General features: G+C 44.4%; 1 protein-coding gene across 4 annotated transcripts in view; it reads right to left on the bottom strand.

Annotated features, from left to right (window-relative positions):
- The window catches only part of SEC24D (SEC24 homolog D, COPII coat complex component), a 177,895-nt gene that overhangs the window by 140,818 nt on the left and 18,583 nt on the right, over positions 1–18,494 (bottom strand). Inside the window, exon 1 of one of the 4 annotated variants that reach the window (XM_073571859.1) lies at positions 6,065–6,184. The exons of the other annotated variants lie outside the window; for them this stretch is intronic. The gene's annotated coding sequence lies outside the window, so the exon portion shown is untranslated. Of the gene's footprint in view, positions 1–6,064; positions 6,185–18,494 lie in introns of those variants that run through there. 4 annotated transcript variants of the gene reach the window in all.

Here is an 18,494-nt window from a genome sequence, read left to right as displayed (position 1 = left end):
GCAATTGCATCCCAGTTCCCCCCAGGAGTGATTTATTTGAACAGCAGAGCTCAATTCTTGCGCTATTTGGCGGAAAAGCTTAAAAATAAATATAAAGTCCATTTTTTACTTGGTGCAAAATTCCTGAACTACATGTGCCTTTTTTTAACAATTTGGTGTAAAAAAAGCCAAAGAATACCACAATACAAAAAATGAAAAGTGACTTCCACCCCCTACAAATGATGAATAGGGGGGCTTTTATCGTTACCCCTTTCTAACATGTGACATACATTTCCATATGATGTCAAGTTCAGGAGTACAGAGGCAGCCACTGTTATGTATTATATAGATTTGTACATATACAGTATATCAGAAAAGCAGAGATCAGTTCACTTTAAAAAGTATGTGGTGATATGGTGATGATCAGTTATGTAAGCCTGATTTATGGATTGCAAAATATGTTGCAGTTTTTACCCACCAGGGCGGTGACATTAAAAACTGGACAAACAGCTTTGGCAGAAGGGTTATTTGTAAAGATGCAATAAAACACCAACAAGTATCACTGGTACTTTACTAAGCAAAAGTATGTATTGGTATGCAGCTGCAAATAAATGCGCTTACCACTGAGGCACGTACCATTTATTCAATTAAAAAAAAATGAAGCTCTGCGCTCGCAGAATAGGAATTTTTTTTATCACTTTTAGGCTGTGTTCACACACAGCGTTTTTTTAGCGGTTTTTACCGCGGTTTTCACTATAAAACCGCTATAAAACCGCTAAAAATAAGGTGCACAGTCATTTCTATGCATTTTGCACTTTTTGTGCACATTGATGCGTTTTTTACCGCGAAAAAACCGCATCGCGGTAAAAACCGCAGCATGCACCTTAATTTTGCGTTTTTTTCCGCGGTTTAGGCTTCTCCCATGCTTTTAGAAACCGCTGCGGTAAAAAACACATCAAAAACGCATCAAAACTGCGCAAAAAACGCACAAAAACCGCCGCGGAAAAATAGGTGCGGTTTCTGGGAAGGGATTCAGGTTTTTGTGCAGAAATTTTCTGCAACGTGTGCACTTAGCCTAAGTGAAGGTACAAACATGCGCCATATTTATCACTCATGCAACACTTTTGGAGAAAATAAAAGCATTTAGGCAACAAGAAAAACTGATCTGGTGCATCTTTAGACTGTCTAGTGTAAGTTTACAGAACGTTAATACATTTGTACTCGAAAGTAGCATTTTTCAGCACACAATGGTGATTATTAGGAGATGCCTTTTTCCATGGAGGCAACCATTTGCCAGATGAGGCACAGAATTGCTAAAAAACAAAAAAATGCAAGGAAAGCACAACAGTCTATTTGGTGCAAATTCCAACATATTTCTCCCACACTAAGGCTGATTTCAAATTAGCGTACCGGGGCTCTGGGATAACTTGTTGATCACTGGGATCTGACCAGTGGGACCTCAGCTCCGCTTGAAGGTTCCAGATCCCTGATCATGTGAGGGAGGGACAGGACTGTAGTCATGACCTGAAGTACTACATCTATGTCCAGTCCTTCCCCTACAGAAAACTGTATTCTTCTCTTCAGCGTACCTGCATCTCCAAATTCAGATTCCCCCGGGCACTTCCCAGGCAACGACGGTCCCTTTTCCAGGCGACCCCCAGCAATGGAGACACAGTCCAAGATAACTTTAACATTCCCTTTACTGAATACTTCACACGTTACATCCACAGTTGGTACATCATGGAATTCACTTGTTTCCTTATCTTTCCCTTTCTGACTGTCGCTTCTGTGCAGTACACGCCGGGACCTGACTGTCCTAGACTGCTCCCCAGTTCCTTCCTGGCCTGACCTCGCCATGATGACAATTCCTTCTGCCTCTTTCGTCCCAGACTCAAAATCATCAGTCACCAGGTTTGGTTGCCTCTGGTAAAGCATCCGGCCCATCTGTACCGATCTCATCGAAGCTCCAACTTCCTTCAACTCCTCACTCCAACCGATTCCTGCCCTAAAGGCATCCGCCCAGGCAATGAGTCACCACATCTTTACTTCCCTGTTCTGGCCCACTGCTATGATGCATAGTGGCCGTGGATAACGTGGGCAGCATCGCTTTAACGTTACGTGGCTGCCGAGCTGTCCAGGCCTATAGCCCATGTGGACACTTGGCCCTGTCTGACCTAACTTCCTACAAACTCCTGTCTTACCACCTGGCAGTCCCTCCTACACTTAACTCTCTATGAGCATCCTGTCAATTATACCTAACAGTGCACACTAGTATGCCCCCATCTAGTGGCTCACAAATGAACTACACTTACTCTTGTGTATAAGAACTATATAATAAAGTGGCCTCCTCTAATGTTCCAAAAGGATGCACTTTACTGACCCTAAACTGTACATGAACATTAGTCACATTACATTATATACAGTTTGACACTAAGACTATGTGCACACGTTGTTTTTGGTCCTGCAGATTTTTCCGCACGGATTTGGAATTAGCCTGCGGTTTCACACCTCTACAATGGAGAAGGTGTGAAACTGCAGCAGTATCCATGCAAAGAATTGACATGCTGCGGATTTGAACCCGCAGCAGATGCGCGTGGAAAAATCCACAGCATGTGCACAGCGTTTTTCAGTTTACTATTGAAAACAATGGTACTGTACAACGCACCTAAATCTGCTGCGGACCCGCAGAGTCTGAAACGCTGCGGATCCGCAGCAGAATCCGCACCGTGTGCACATGGCCTTAGAAACACAACACAACATCATACAGTTCTCCAAAGGATGGTAACACATATGTAAATGTGGCAGTACCATAAAACATGAGCGATAATACATATTTCTATGTAGCAGTACCGTAAGCATTTATCATAGACATTATTAACATTAACATATGTAAACATCAACAGATAAAAGGCAATTAGAAGAAGGGAAGCAAAAAGGTCATTCTATCTCACCCCCTTACAATCACATGATCTCTGGTGTCTCAGGAGACAGGCACCAAGCAATTAGCACATTATCACCTATTCTATAAGGATAAACCATTATTCCCCCCAAAATATGCTAACTCCTATCCACAACAATAGGCCACTAATGACTGACCTGACCATTGCAGATGACATCCCTCACCTCAATATTCAGTTCTGTGGTCAAGACAGACAGTGATTGTCTTTAGTTTTTTTTTTTTTAATATATGGCATTCATTATGTAGTAAAAAACAAAAACCTGTCAATATTATTTTATAGGTCAATACAAGTATCAAAGTCATGAGCTCTTTTTTTAAAATTGCAGTGATCAAAAAAATTCAGCATTTTATTTAAAAAAAAAATTGATTTGTGTCGCCATTTTCCAAGACCTAACCTATAACTTTTTTTATTTTCCCATCCATAAAGCTGAGTGAGGGCTTATTCTTAGCTATTTTTTCTAGATACTGATTTTGGCATTCATACAATGTTTTGATCATTTTGTTGAAATGTTATATGATTCCTGCATTTTGGCTTACGGTATTTTTTCTTTGCAGTTTAATGTATGATTAAAATAAGTTTATATCTTGATAGATTGGATTTTTACAGATGCGGTGATACAAAATGTTTATTTACTGTAATTACATTGGAAAAGGGGTGTAAGTTAAACTTATACATTTTTTTACATTTTTTTTAGTCTTTTTAGGGAATGTGAACCTGTGATCATTTGATCACTTATATATACTGCAATACCACAGTTTATATTAATTTTGAGGTTCTCTTATGGAGCCCACCTCTGGCTGAGCTTCATGAGAGAACCAAGATGGGGTCCTCCGGGGTGTCCAATGATGAATGAGTGAGTGAACTGAAATTGATGAATCAATGATTGACAGCAGCTTTTAAATGGTTGAACCGCAATAGTGAGAGCAAGATGCGGCTACTGCTGTAACACAGCCAGCATTTGTCGGGTATGAGTGCAGGCTCAGAAACAGAGCCCCCTCTGTACATCCGCTGCGACCAGATCACATAAATTTGTTATGTGGCCGTGAAAGGGATTAACAGGTTTTCCATAATCACAACACTGATAGCCTATCAATAGGATTACCTCATTCTTGTTTATTAACATTTGACCACACACAAACCACCGAAAGGTTAGACCAGGAGATCAGGGCTGTCTGCCAATCATCTCACACAGTGAGAACTTTGCTGTAAGGCTTTGTGCCCACGTTGCAGAAATGCTGCAGAATTGTCCGGAATTCGCATGCGTTTTGCAAGCGTTTTTAGCTTGCGCTTTTCCAAGCGATTTGAAGCATCGTTTGGAAAAGTGATTGTCAGGTTGGTCACACTTGTCAAGCATAGTGCTTGACAAGTGTGACCACCTTTTTACTATTGATGCTGCCTATGCAGCAGCATCAATAGTAAAAGACAGAATGTTTAAAATAATAAAAAAAATAAAAAATAGAGATATACTCACCCTCTGTCGGCCCCCAGAGTCGTCCCGGTCCTCATTGGTGCTGCCAGCAACTTCCGCTCCCAGGGATGCATTGCGTGAATGACCTCTGATGAAGTAGTATCACGAGAGACTGCTACGTCATCAGAGGTCATTCACGCAATGCATCCCTGGGAGCGGAAGTTGCTGGCAGCACCAATGAGGGCCGGGACGACTCCGGGGGCCGACAGAGGGTAAGTATATCTCTATTTTTTATTTTAAGTGTATTTTTTACAGGAATCTGGTACCCAGAGCTTGGCGGACAGTCTCCTCTCCTCCAGACACTGGATACCATCCGCACATGAAGCGCTCACTTTACGCATGGTGGGCATAGCCACATGCGTAAAGTGGGCGCTTCAATGCAATCCTATGGTGGCAGAATCGCCGTGATTACGCAGAAATAATGAACATGCCGCGGATTTTACCGCTATGCGATTCCGCAACGGAAAAATCCGCAGCATTGGCACAGCAACTGCGGAATCCCACAGGATTGCATGGGATGCATTTTTTAAGAGTTTCCGCAGCGGCCAAAATGCTTAAAAAACGCAACGCAACATGGGCACACAGCCTAAGCGTTTCCTACCAGAGGGAGAAGTAGTACAAACCCCCAGTGAAAACCCAGTTGGACTGAGAAACTATTAACTCATTAGGTGTCAAATACTTTGATTGCAAATACCAACACCACAAAGAGGTGAAATAAAAGAAAAAAAAGTTTTATTCTGCTCTACAGACACGAATACATTATGTGTCTATTTCAACATGAACAATTTGGTGAAAGGTCCCCTTTAAAGTGAAGCCAACATCAGAAAATAACATTTTGCTCAAATCAGGTTTTTGTGTTAAATGCTTTTAATTTTCATTTTTAGCAATTTTTTTTCTCATATCACAATCTGTACTAAAAATAGAAATATAAATCTAACAATTAACACACTGGCCACTTGGGCTTTTTAGAGTTTAACTTCCTGTTGTTTCAGTTAAAAATGATATTCAGAAGTTACTCAGTTTAAAGCTGGGCAAATGCATGGACTGGAAGGCCTCTCATATGATGAGAGGTTGGAAAAGTGGCAGCATGGTGGCTCAGTGGATAGCACTGCAGCCTTGCAGCGCTGGGGTCCTGGGCTCAACTCCCGCCAAGAACAACATCTGAAAGGAGTTTGCATGTTATGCCCGTGTTTGTGTTGGTTTCCTCTCATATTCCAAAGACATACTGATAGGGAATCTAGATTGTGAGCCCCATCGGGGACAATGTCTGTAAAGCTGTGGAATTAATGGTGCTATATAAGTGAGTAAAATAAATAAAAAGTTAGGCTTGTTCAGCTTAGAATAAAGATGCCTCAGAGTTAGTTTCCATGTGCTCAAACTGGCAGTGCTTTGGACGCAGCACATGTCCACTTCGTCCAAAGCGCTGCTGGCTTTTGTACGCACCACATCCTATACATTGTATAGGTGACTTTATCTTGCGTCTCCGCAAGATAAATAGACATGCTGCGGACTGGAAAGACACGCTGCATGTCCAGTTATGCCTCCAGGCTTCCCTGCATGCATAGTGAAGATGGGATTTCATGAAATCCCCTCCACTACGCTGTAACATCTGGCTGCTGCGGAGGTACGCATCGTCCAACCCGCAGCATATACATACCATGGAAATATACCGTCAAAGGAGATCCATATGTTTGGTCACTACAGAGGACTGGTGTATGACTTATTCCTTCTAAGGACCAGGGGGCACACATTACGGGTGGAAGAAAAGCAATTCCGGGAGTTAAATAGGAATGGGTTCTTTACAGTTAGAGCAGTCAGACTGTGGAATGTTTTTAAAAAAGGACTGGATGATTTCCTTGATATTGATACACATAACATTGCAGGTTATAGTTAAATTAGTGACAAAATGTACTATTGGTGGAGAAAGGTTGAACTTGATGGACATAGTTCTTTTTTCCACCTATGTAACTATGCCCATTAACCATAATACACAGACTCCAGCCCTATCTTTGGTATTGAAGCACCTAAAGAGAGTATGCAATGATCATTGTGAAAGGAGGGAGAGCAGGATCAGCTGTGACATCATGTGATGGACCCTGCGCTATCAGCTGTGTACAGAGGAGTAAGGGTATGTGCACACGGTGCAGATTCTGGTGCAGTTCTGCAGCAGATTTGGCCCTGCAGAACTGCAAGTGATGTACAGTACTATTTAAGGCTATGTAAACCAAAAAACGCTGTGCACATGCTGCAGATTTTTCCTCGCAGATTTGGTGCAGATTTAAAACTGCAGCATGTCACTTCTTTTGTGCCGTTCTGCAGCAGTATTTCATCTGCTACATTATAGAAATCTGCAGGTGAAAACTGCAGGGGAAATCCGCACAAAAACTGCACTAAATCTGCACTAACACTGCAGGTAAAACGCAGGTCATTTTACCTGCAGATTTAGCAAAATCTGCGCGGAAAATTCCACAGCAGAATCCGCACCGTGTGCACATAGCCTAAGGCTGTGTGCACACGTTGCAGATTATGATGCGTTTCTGCTGTGTTTTTGGATGCGCGAAATTGCATCAACTCTGCAGTGTAGTACAGTACCAATGATAGTCAATGGGAATTTGAGAACTGGTGTTTAGATGCTGAGGAAAAATCCGAGCGGATTCGCAGCGTTTTATTTTCCGCAGCAGTCAATTCTTTGTGCGGATCTGTGGCGGTTCTGCACCCATTGACTATACGTTAAGGCAAATCCGCAAAACAAAAAACGCATGACAATCCGCAAGAAATACGCAAGAAATCTGCATCAATTCTACATGAAATCCGCAAACATTTTGGCCTGCGTTTTCTGCCAAGAGATGCAGATTCTGTGCAGAAAATTCCGCAGAGTGTGAACATACCCTTACCGGTCATTGTAATCCTGCCCCTCATGATACGGTGCCCTCCTTAAAGCCCCGTCACACACAGCGAGATCGCTAGCGAGATTGCTGCCGAGTCACAAGTTTTGTGACACATCAGCGATATCGCTGTGTGTGACAGGTTTCAGCGACCGGCCCCCCTGCCGGGTATCGCTGATCGTGCTTGAAAGCCCTGGAAATTTTTTCAATTGTTGGGTCTCCCGCTGGCCAGCATGCATCGCTGCGTATGGCAGGCGGGAGACCAACGATCAGCGAGCTGGAGCTGGTAATCAAGGAAAACAGCGAGTTTCTTAGCGCTTAGGCTAGTTTCAGACTAGGGTTTTTGACAGCAGCGCAGGACGCCGCTAAGGCTAGTTTCACACTTGCTTTTTTTTGCAGCGCGTTTTTCCCGCAAAAAAACGCATTGAAAAAACGCATACATAAGCATACAACTGCTGCGTTTTTTTCAAGCATTTTTATGAGCATGCATGAAAAAAACGCAGCGTTTTTATGCGTTTGTATGCGTTTTTAGCGCGTTTTTACCGCGTTTGCGTTTTTTTCCAACATTTTTAGGTGGCCCCTCACACTACCCAAACCATGACTTTACTAACCCTAACCCTGACCCTAACCCTAACCCTGACCCTAACCCTGACCCTAACCCTTAACCAAATCATACTTAACCCTAACCCAAACCCTAAACCCTAACTAACCCTAACCCTAACCCAAACCCTAAACCCTAACTAACCCTAACCCTAACCCTAACCCTGACCCTAACCCTGACCCTAACCCTAACCCTAACCCTAACCCTGACCCTAACCCTTAACAAAACCATACTTAACCCTAACCCTGACCCTGACCCTAACCCTAACCCTAACCCTAACCCTAATCCTGACCCTAACCCTGACCCTAACCCTAACCCTAACCCTGACCCTAACCCTTAACAAAACCATACTTAACCCTAATCCTGACCCTAACCCTGACCCTAATCCTTAACAAAACCATACTTAACCCTAACCCTGACCCTAACCCTAACCCTGACCCTAACCCTAACCCTGACCCTAACCCTGACCCTAACCCTTAACAAAACCATACTTAACCCTAATCCTGACCCTAACCCTGACCCTAATCCTTAACAAAACCATACTTAACCCTAACCCTGACCCTAACCCTAACCCTGACCCTAACCCTAACCCTGACCCTAACCCTAACCCTGACCCTAACCCTTAACAAAACCATACTTAACCCTAATCCTGACCCTAACCCTGACCCTAACCCTTAACCAAACCATACTAAACCCTAACCCTGACCCAAAACCCAACCCTAACCCTGACCCTGACCCTAACCCTAACCCTAAACCCCCTTAACTAACCCTAACTCTAACTCAAACCCCTAAATTCCATGGTTAAAAAAAAAAACGCATATGCAAAAAAACGCTTACATGAGCATGCCAGTGCGCACATATGCGCATCCATAGGCTATAATGGCCATTTTTAGCGCAAAACGTGCGCATATGTGCGCATGCGCTTTTTTGCAGGGCCAAAAAATGCAACATGATGCGTCTGGAAAATCCAATCGCACACCCCAAAAAAACGCAGCGCATGAAAATCGCATACATGCGCTTACAAGCGCGCAGGTATGCGCACCCATGTTAAATATAGGGGAAAAAACGCATGCGCAGGTTAGCGTTTTTTTCCAGCGCTAAAAAACGCAAATGTGAAACCAGCCTAAGCCCCACCCCCTGAAGTGTCTCCTTCAGTCATCTCCGCCTAGTATCGCACATCGCTGCATGCGATCTGCACACCCTATCTTTAGCATAGGGTACGCAGACCATGCGCTGGCCATGCGCTAGTAGGATTTTGCGTGCACTACGCCCTTTTGACGGTGCACCGACGTGCGCCGAACGCACCATGTTGCTTTTTGGTGCGCTCGGCGCACCGTCAAAAGGGCGCAGCGCATGCAAAATCCTACAAGCGCACAGTCTGCGCACCCTATGCTAAAGATAGGGTGTTCAGATCGCATGCAGCGATGTGCGATAATAGGCGGAGATGACTGAAGGGGGCGCGGCAGGGAGCGGGGCTTAGCGGCGCCGGGCGCTGCTGGCAAAAACGCTAGTCTGAAACTAGCCTTAGTTACCCGCTGTGTACCTTAGATACCAGCGTGCTGGCGCTGGGAGCTGGTAACCAAGGTAAACAGCGGGTTTCTAAGCGCCACGCGGCACTTAGAAACCCGCTGTTTTCCTTGGTTACCAGCTCCCAGCGCCAGGACGCTGGTATCTAAGGTACACAGCGGGTAACTAAGCGACGTGCGCGCTTGTTACCCGCGTCATCGCTGGTCCTGATCGCTGGTGAAGCTGCCTGTTTGGCAGCTCACCAGCGATCATGTAGCGACACACCAGTGATCCTGACAAGGTCATATCATTGTCAGGATCGCTGGTGCGTCGCTGTGTGTGACGGGGCCTTAAGACTTTCTGAAAGCACAGGAAGTTTAGGAATCTAAAAAAAAATCCTAGTGGCCAATGTGAAAATTGCAAGATTATTCATTTCTTTTTTATAAAAAAAAAAATAATGATATGAAAAACAAGAAATGTGTAACACAAAAGCCTAATTTTCTGATGACAGCTTTCCTTTAAATCTTTATAATTTGATATCTGCAAATTGTATTTTCATAATTTCATGGTTCCTGTTAAGAACAGACATCTTAAAGGGAACCTGTCAGCTGTTTTGGCCGCTATAAGATGCGGCCACTGTCTTTCAGGGCTTATCTACAGCATTCTATAATGCTGTAGATAAGCCCCCGATCTGATCTGAAAGATAAGAAAAATAAGTTTTATTATCCTCACCCAGGGGAGGGGGGGGGGGGGTCCGGTGCGGTCTGGTTCTATGGGTGTCGCAGGTCCGGAATGCTGCAGATAAGCCCTGAAAGGTAGTGGCCGCATCTTACAGCGGGCAAAACAGCTGACAGGTTCGCTTAAAAAATCTTTCAAGAGTAAAATCTCTCCAATCCCGGCTAATATGTTCCTGTTTGTGTATGATTCATTCAATTATTAATAGAATAAGAGATATTGTTTGGACAAAAAACAAGAAAAGTTTCAGTGGCCACGGTAACACAGTAAGGCCGGAGTCACACTGGCGAGGAATACGGGAGAGTGAGAGGCGCAAAAAGCACGCATTAGACACGGACCAATGATTCTCTTTGGGGTCACTCGCACCAGGCGTATATTTCTCATCCGTATCCTATGCTCCGTGCCACTCGCAGCATGCTGCGATTGTCAGCGTACTACGGCCGTAGTACGCCAATGCAAGTCTATGGGTGCGCAAAAAATACGGATTACACACGGAACACACGTGTGACCTGCGAGCAATACGCAGGTCTTTTGGCTGGTGAACAGGAAATGGGCCAATCCATCATCAGGAAGCCTAGACATGCAAATGAGCTAAAAAACCGCTCCAGACATCCAGGAAGTACGCCTCCACCGAGTACAGCAGCAGCATGGCGTCCACATATATTAATGTAGAGATGCTCATTGTGCTGGTGCAGGAGCGTCCAGAAATATGGGACCCACGCGATGCAAACTATGCTAACCGCACAAGAAAGGAGGCGTCATGGAGGCGCATCAGTCGCCAGATGTACCATGACTTTGGTGACAGACCACGTGATGAGCAGCATAAAATTCGTAAGTGCAACCATAAAAACATCATTAACCTTTAGCGCGCGCTATAAAATGAATCTAGAATCAGCACCCCCCTTCCTGTGCATGTACTTTTCTTAGCCTCATCAGGCCGTTACATTTGGATGTGACACGTGGCTTCACACAGCCATAATTTGGGGTTAGGCCACAAGCTCCTCATCCTCCTAGCCAAAAAAATTAGTTTAAGTGGAGCTAATGAGACCATGTGTATCGGCCCAATTACATATGCCACCATGGGTAGAACGCACACCACAGAAGGCCCCATGCCTAGACTACTGTTCGAAAATGTGACCTCTCAAATATGTGATTTTGACAATCTTTCCTGTCACATTGCAGTGGAAGATGTGATGAAACGGTGGAGAAGCATCCGGGACCAGTACCGCCGGGAACGCCAGCAGCGGTCCAGGAGTGGGGATGCTGGACATGTCAAACGCAAATATATATACTATGACCGGCTGAACTTCCTCGCCCCAATTCTGGATCTGAGACCGTAAGTACATACCTCACACCACATGACACAAAAACATTACACAAATACTTTACAGGGACAAAAATATTGATGTATTTTTGCCTCTGTTCTATTTCATAACAGAACTCAATCCAACCTTACGGATCGAGGAACGGCCTCAGAGGCAGAGCCAATTATAGATCCTGTAGGGGATGAGGTGGCTGGCCCATCTTCTCCCCCTACAAGAAGGATGGCTGAAGAGGAGGCATCACAAGACCACACAATGGCTGGCCTACACACCACACCACCAGGACGGTCTGCTGCTGCCACCTCACCCATCCTGGAAGAGCCGGGCAACTTGAGCAGCAGCCCAACTGCCCCGATCAGGTCCTCCCCACAGGCTGCTCTAGCATCACGGCGAACAAGAAGAAGGGGCCAGGTCACCATTCAAGAGAGCAGGACCAATGTGGACACAGGGGTGCTGAATTATTTGTCCCGAGTCACTACAGATGATGGTGAGGAGGCCTATGCACGTAGCCTCACCCTTTATCTCCGTGCCCTTACCCGTGAGGTCAGGCTCCGTATTAGGGGTTGTATTCAGATCCTGCTTGATGCAAGCACCCCCCCAATACCCCATATGAGGTTTTTGAATTTCTGGAGAGGTGGCAGCTCTCACCATGAAATTTAATGCGCATGAGACCATCCACACAGATGCTTGCTCAAGCAGGGTCTGAACAGCCCCTAATACGTGGGCCAACACCTCAAGCCCTTCCTCCCCCTACCCATCCTTCTATTCCGCAGCCCCAAATGTCTTCCTCAAGCCAACCCCACCAATATGGCCACTTGTACCCACCCAGTGTTGGAGGCTTGTCCCAACCTGGTTGGGGACGATCTGGCTATGTTGGTGGGTATGAGCCACGGGCCTACCATAGCCAACAAGAAGCCCCTCACCATCATCATTACTCTGGCCAGTATCCCCAACAGGCCGAGGAGGCTGGCCAATTACACCATCATGGGCAACAGTATGGCCCCACACAGGGCGATGTTAGCCACAATGTCCAGCAGCACCCACAGGCTGTTTCTCCACGTTCCCCTTCCCCTACATATGAGGATTTATGATTCTAATGTTTGGAGATGTCCAGTGAGATGTAACTGGTGCTCCTAATGTAAAACTAAAAACAGGTGTTCTCCTTCACCAACATTTAGAACATAATTTAACACTCACATTTTTAAACAATGTTTTCCAAACATATGAAACAATCCATCATGACAGGCAACGCTACCTCACGCCTTTCACACAGATATTACATGTGTGTAGAAAAGAGAATATTTAGGAAGCAAAGTAGAATCATAGAATCATAGAATCGTAGAGTTGGAAGGGACCTCATGGGCCATCTGGTCCAACCCCCTGCTCAAAGCAGGATTCGCTAAATCATCCCAGTCAGATGTCTGTCCAGCCTCTGTTTGAAGACTTCCATTGAAGGAGAACTCACCACTTCTCGTGGCAGCCTGTTCCACTCATTGATCACTCTAACTGTCAAAAAGTTTTTTCTAATATCTAATCTGTGTCTCCTCCCATTCAGTTTCATCCCATTGCTTCTAGTCTTTCCTTGTGCAAATGAGAATAAAGTTGATCCTTCTACAATGTGACAGCCCTTTAGATATTTGTAGACAGCTATTAAGTCTCCTCTCAGTCTTCTCTTTTGCAAACTAAACATTCCCAAATCCTGCAACCTTTCCTCATAAGACAGGGTTTGCAGACCGGTCACCATTCTGGTCGCTCTTTTCTGAACTTGCTCCAGTTTGTTGATGTCTTTTTTAAAATGTGGTGCCCAAAACTGGACACAATATTCCAGATGAGGTCTGACCAAAGAGGAGTAGAGGGAAATAATGACTTCACGTGATCTAGACTGTATGCTTCTGTTAATACATCCTAGAATTGCATTTGCCTTTTTTGCTGCTGCATCACACTGTTGACTCATATTCAGTCTGTGATCTATTAGTATACCCAAGTCTTTTTCACATGTGCTGTCACTTAGCCCTATTCCTCCCTTCCTTTAAATACGCTATACTGTAAAATGAAAGGATGAAAATACACTACTCACTTGCTAACGCCTAGGAAAGGCGTGCTCGCCTTAGTTAAGTAGTCACCTTTTTTGTTAGCAATCTATATTGAAAAAATTAGAGGCGACCAGCATACAGAATATCACGCTCTCTCTATGTCTTAACAAGTGAGTTTTGTATTTTGATCCTTTCCAGAATAGCATGCTTAAGGCCCTTTTACATTTAGCGATGCACCAGCGATCCGACGAGCGATCCGACCCGGTCAGGATCGCTGGTGCATCGCTAAATGATCGCTAGTGAGCTTTCATACAGAAAGATCTCACAGCGATGCAGCAGCGACGCAGCGCACGATACTTACCATTCACACACAGCGATCCTGCGTCCTCCCGCCCGCCTCCACGCGTCGCTGGACGTCACAGCAGGAAGTCTCAGCAGGAAGCAGCCGACGAGAAATGGAGCCGGACATTCTCGCGCGATCAGCGATAACCAGCGGGGGAGCCGGTCGCTGGTAAGTATCACACATAGCGATATCGCTAGCAATATCGCTATAACGTCACAAAACCGGTGACGTTTTAGCGATATTGCTAGCGATATTGCTTAGTGTAAAACCCCCTTTAAATATTGTCTGTTCTACAGACAGGTAATATCTGTGTGAAAGATGTGAGGTAGCCTTGCCTGTCATGGTGGAATCTTTCTATGATTGGATAACATTATGAGGAAATGTGAGTGTTATCTTGTTGCCTTTATTTTGGTGATGGAGCTCACCTTTTGTTGCCAAATCAAGGTTAATCTAGGCATGCAGCAATGTTGTTATTGCCTAATGTTTTTTGCTGTTTTGTTTTGTTATGTTAATTTAACACCAAGTTAAAGAAGGCACAAAGGGTCATTTTGGCCATTGCCAAATTTGTGTTATGGCAATATTATGTTTGCCTTTAAGCAAACCAAAAAAAAAAAATAGGCAAAACTAAAAATTTGTCTACTCTAGTTAACGTCTCTGTGTGATTTTTCACAATCCCTCACAACATACTTACAGACAACAACCAATGCAATGAAACACTCATAGAATCATAAAGGCTTGAGTAATATATATTTAGACACACTTAAAGAAACAAATTATAACATAGACACAGCATTCTCTTGCCAAGAAGTAGCCCCCTCAGGTGAGATAAAGTAATTCGTGAAAATATCACGCACTTTGAGGCCAGAGAGCGGTCTACGTTGAGGGTTGATAGGTGGTCTCACCCTGCGCACATTGTCCGGCCTATGCACAACACCATCAGAGGAGGAACAATCATGTATCCTGGTGAAGTTATGCAGAACAACACAGGCTTTCACAACTTCATTCACATTTTGCTCACTCAACTGAATGGCAGACTGGAGTACCTGCCATTTGGCACAAAGAATCCCAAAGGAACACTCCACCAGTCGCCTAGCACGTGATAGGCGCAAGTTAAAAATTCTGCGCCTGTGGTCAAGGTTGCGCCGGGGATATGGCCTCTTTACATTGCGTGATAACTGAAAGGCCTCATCTGCCACAAGGACATAAGGGACTGATTGTTCGGGGGAGCCTGGTAGCTGGCGTGGTGGTGGTAGATCCAACTGGTTGGTGCGTAGCCGCCGAGCCATTATGGAAGTATTGAAGACTCTAGAGTCTCCCGTCCTTCCATAGGCCCCAATGTCGACAATTATAAACTTGTATTGAGGGTCTGCCAGAGCCAACAATGCAACAGAAAAGTTTTGTTTATAATTGAAGAATTGGGAGCCTGAGTTCGGCGGCTTACGCACCCTGATATGTTTGCCATCCAGGGCCCCAATACAATTTGGAAACTGGCAGTCCTCCTCAAAGTCCCTTGAAATCCTTAACCAGTCTTCCATCCTGGGCTCGGGCATGACCACTTGATGGAGTCTTGTCCAGATTTGTGCACATGTAGACCTCACTATGCCTGAAATGGTGGACTTTCCAATGAGAAACTCATGGTGGAGGGCGGCATAAGACAGGCCAGTGGACAGGAAGCTGTAGAACAACAGAAAGAGTACAGTTTAGAATGGCTTAAGTAAAAAAAATCATTTACATGCCGACCAAACTTGGTAGGAAATGAGAGAGAACAACACACACATATTTGGTGCCACAATGACTAAGTGATATGCAGGACATATTAGATGTAACATTCTGGTGTGTCAGGTGAAACATATTTTGAGTAAGATGAGGGCATTAAACTTTGTCCAAGAAGGCCAAAAAACATAAATTAACACATACATTATGACCATAGAGAATGTGGTTGTGTAGCACATACCGTAATGTGAGTAGAAGTCGCTCCTCTGCAGATATGGCTTTGCGCATCCTTGTGTCCTGAAAGGTGATCCCAGGGCGCACTGTCTCCAAGAGGCGATCAAATGTGGAAATGCTCATACGAGAGTACTGGTAAAATTTCTCCGGATGCTCCCGCAGAGAATAATAGAGGCGGTGAAAATGCCCTCTTGTGAGTCGTTGCCTCAAAAGTGGATGTACCCACATGCGTCTCCTCCGTGGATCCACTATCACAGGATATGGTTGGCCAAAGCGCCGTGACAAAAGCCAGGTAAAGAGAACCTGCTCAGTTGTATTGAATCGCAGACCCTCTGCCATGCTGCACAAAGAACACCAACACACCTCGTGAAAGCAAGGTGACAAATGTACAGAATGTAGGCAGCCACCTGCTTCTGAGTGTCTAAATAGGGTGCAGGCTAATGATTTAAATTGTTTGCAGGCCTCAAAACCGTTAAATGTCCATTTTGCAAGGCTGCGAGAAAATCTCGCCATACGGATTGCATACGGATGCCACACGGATTACATACGGATGCACACATGCGCAAAATACGCGACCTCACCTTGCTTTCGGATGACCTACGGAGCACTGTTTAGGGGTCATTCATCCGTATTACGCATGTAAACTACGGAGCGTATTTTGCGCAGGTTAGTGTGACTCCGGCCTTACAATGTATCCCACAATTTCGGCTGAATATGTAAATACCTCACATGAGGCAGTACAGTGCTGCTTAGCCTTACGGCGAGACGCTATTTTCCTCCTGGAGCGCAGATTTTGCTAAACTAGTTTGTGGAATCCATATACAGAGCCCCTAAGTGCTAGAAGAGCAGAATCCCCCCGCAAGTGACCCTATTTTGGAAATTTTGGATGTGACCAATACATGGTAGTGACCAGTACATGATTCTGGAGACATGCACCCGTAAATTATTGCTATTATTGCTACAGAAATGCCAAATGTGTGGATGCTAAATGTGGTTTAGGCACAGTGGGGCTCAGAAGGGAGGGGAGGGGCATTTCGATTTGCTGAATTTCTTTTGGGGGCAAGGAGCCATAGCTATAGCACTTTTCCAGAGCCTTTGTTATACCAGTTACATGGAAGCCCCTTATAATTTCGTTAATAGGTGATGGAGCTGAGTGGGGACTTGCTGTTTTGTGGATTGAGTTGAAGCTTTTGTAGCGAACATTTTACATAACATTTGGGATCACATTTATCTGGCGATCTACGCTGAGCACTTACATCTAAATCTCCGAGTGACGTGATTCAGATGAAACCCCTGAGGGATCCATTCAATATAATGTGGTAGCAGAACCACTCTTGTATGCTGTCTGGTCTCTGTTCAGTGGTGTCCTTGTTTTCAGAGGTGTACAAAACTGTAGTAGACAGCGCTTTTGTGAACGCCTAAAAAGATCGACACCGCTGGATCATAGGCCAGATAGTGTCCATAGTATCTCCATCTGCATCATTATAGGTAATCTTTTGCCAGGTGTGCCGTCTGAATCGTGCATTGCATAGTTTTACACGGAAACCCCGATGTAAGTGCTCAGCGCAGAGCATGGGATAAATGTGAGGCAAGCTTTACTGAGATTTTTGGGAGGTAGAATGAAAAAAATCAACAGCAGGTGATAAATTTGTTTTATTTATTTTTTTACGCCATTTCTCGTGTGATATAAGTGATTAGGAGACTTTATTTTTCGGATCGGTGTGATTACAGAACTACATTGGGTTTTTATGTTTAGCTGCTGTCAAACACTAAAGACGCGTTTTACTGCATTGCCAAATTTTGATAGCTTTAATTTTTCCATGTGACAACTATTTTTTCTTTTTGCAGGACAAGTTGATAATGTTATTAGTACCATTTTTTGGCCATATGATATTTTTGATCGCTTTCTATTCTTATTTAAGAGAGGCAGGATGAACAAAAACCAGCAATTCAGAAGTTTGTTTTTTTTAAATGCCGTTCTATGTGTGGTAAAATTGACAAGGCAGCTTTATTCTTCGGGTCAGTACTTTTACAGTGATACCACATTTATATCTTTTTTTGTTGTTGTTTTGGAGCTTTTAAAACAATAAAAACTATTTTCTAGAAAAAATAATTATCTTCGCATTGTTTTATTCTGAGAGCTATAATTTTTTTTTTTATTTTTCAGCTGATTGAGCTGTATGGCACTATTGCCGGTGGCATCACAGGGGTCAAACGCCCGTGATCGGTGCTAGCACCGATCGTGAGTGTTGCTGCAGGGTGTCAACGTTCATGTAGAGCTGACACCCGCATTCGATTAAGGAGCTCAGCGTGAGCCCTCACGATCATGGCGCCGTATATATATGGTGGTTTGCAGGAACACAGATCCTGCAGGTCCGTATATATGTGTTGCAAGTCAGGAAGGGGTTAAAGGCATTGTCCACTTCTGTCTGATGGAACTGTAAACACATTCAGTTGCATGTATATGCCAAAATCAGGAGTGGAACAGTCAAATGAAAGGTAGAATAGAAACATGTCACCACTTCTGCATTTTTCACCCACTCCTGGTTTTAGCTTACAAATCCTGATGTAAAAAACTCACTAAATACTCAACGTGTGCATGAGGCTGAAAGGCTGCATCCCATTGGCATGTCTTTGAATGAATTCAGCAGTCATGTGACATAACATGACTGCCAGCAGACACCGCGCCAACATCGCCGGTCCGAGAGTCCGTAT

The sequence above is a fragment of the Dendrobates tinctorius genome, unplaced genomic scaffold (assembly GCF_039654945.1).
Source record: "Dendrobates tinctorius isolate UK_male_01 unplaced genomic scaffold, ASM3965494v1 ptg000030l, whole genome shotgun sequence".
NCBI lineage: Eukaryota > Metazoa > Chordata > Amphibia > Anura > Dendrobatidae > Dendrobates > Dendrobates tinctorius.
This window is presented reverse-complemented; position numbering and strand designations above follow the sequence as displayed.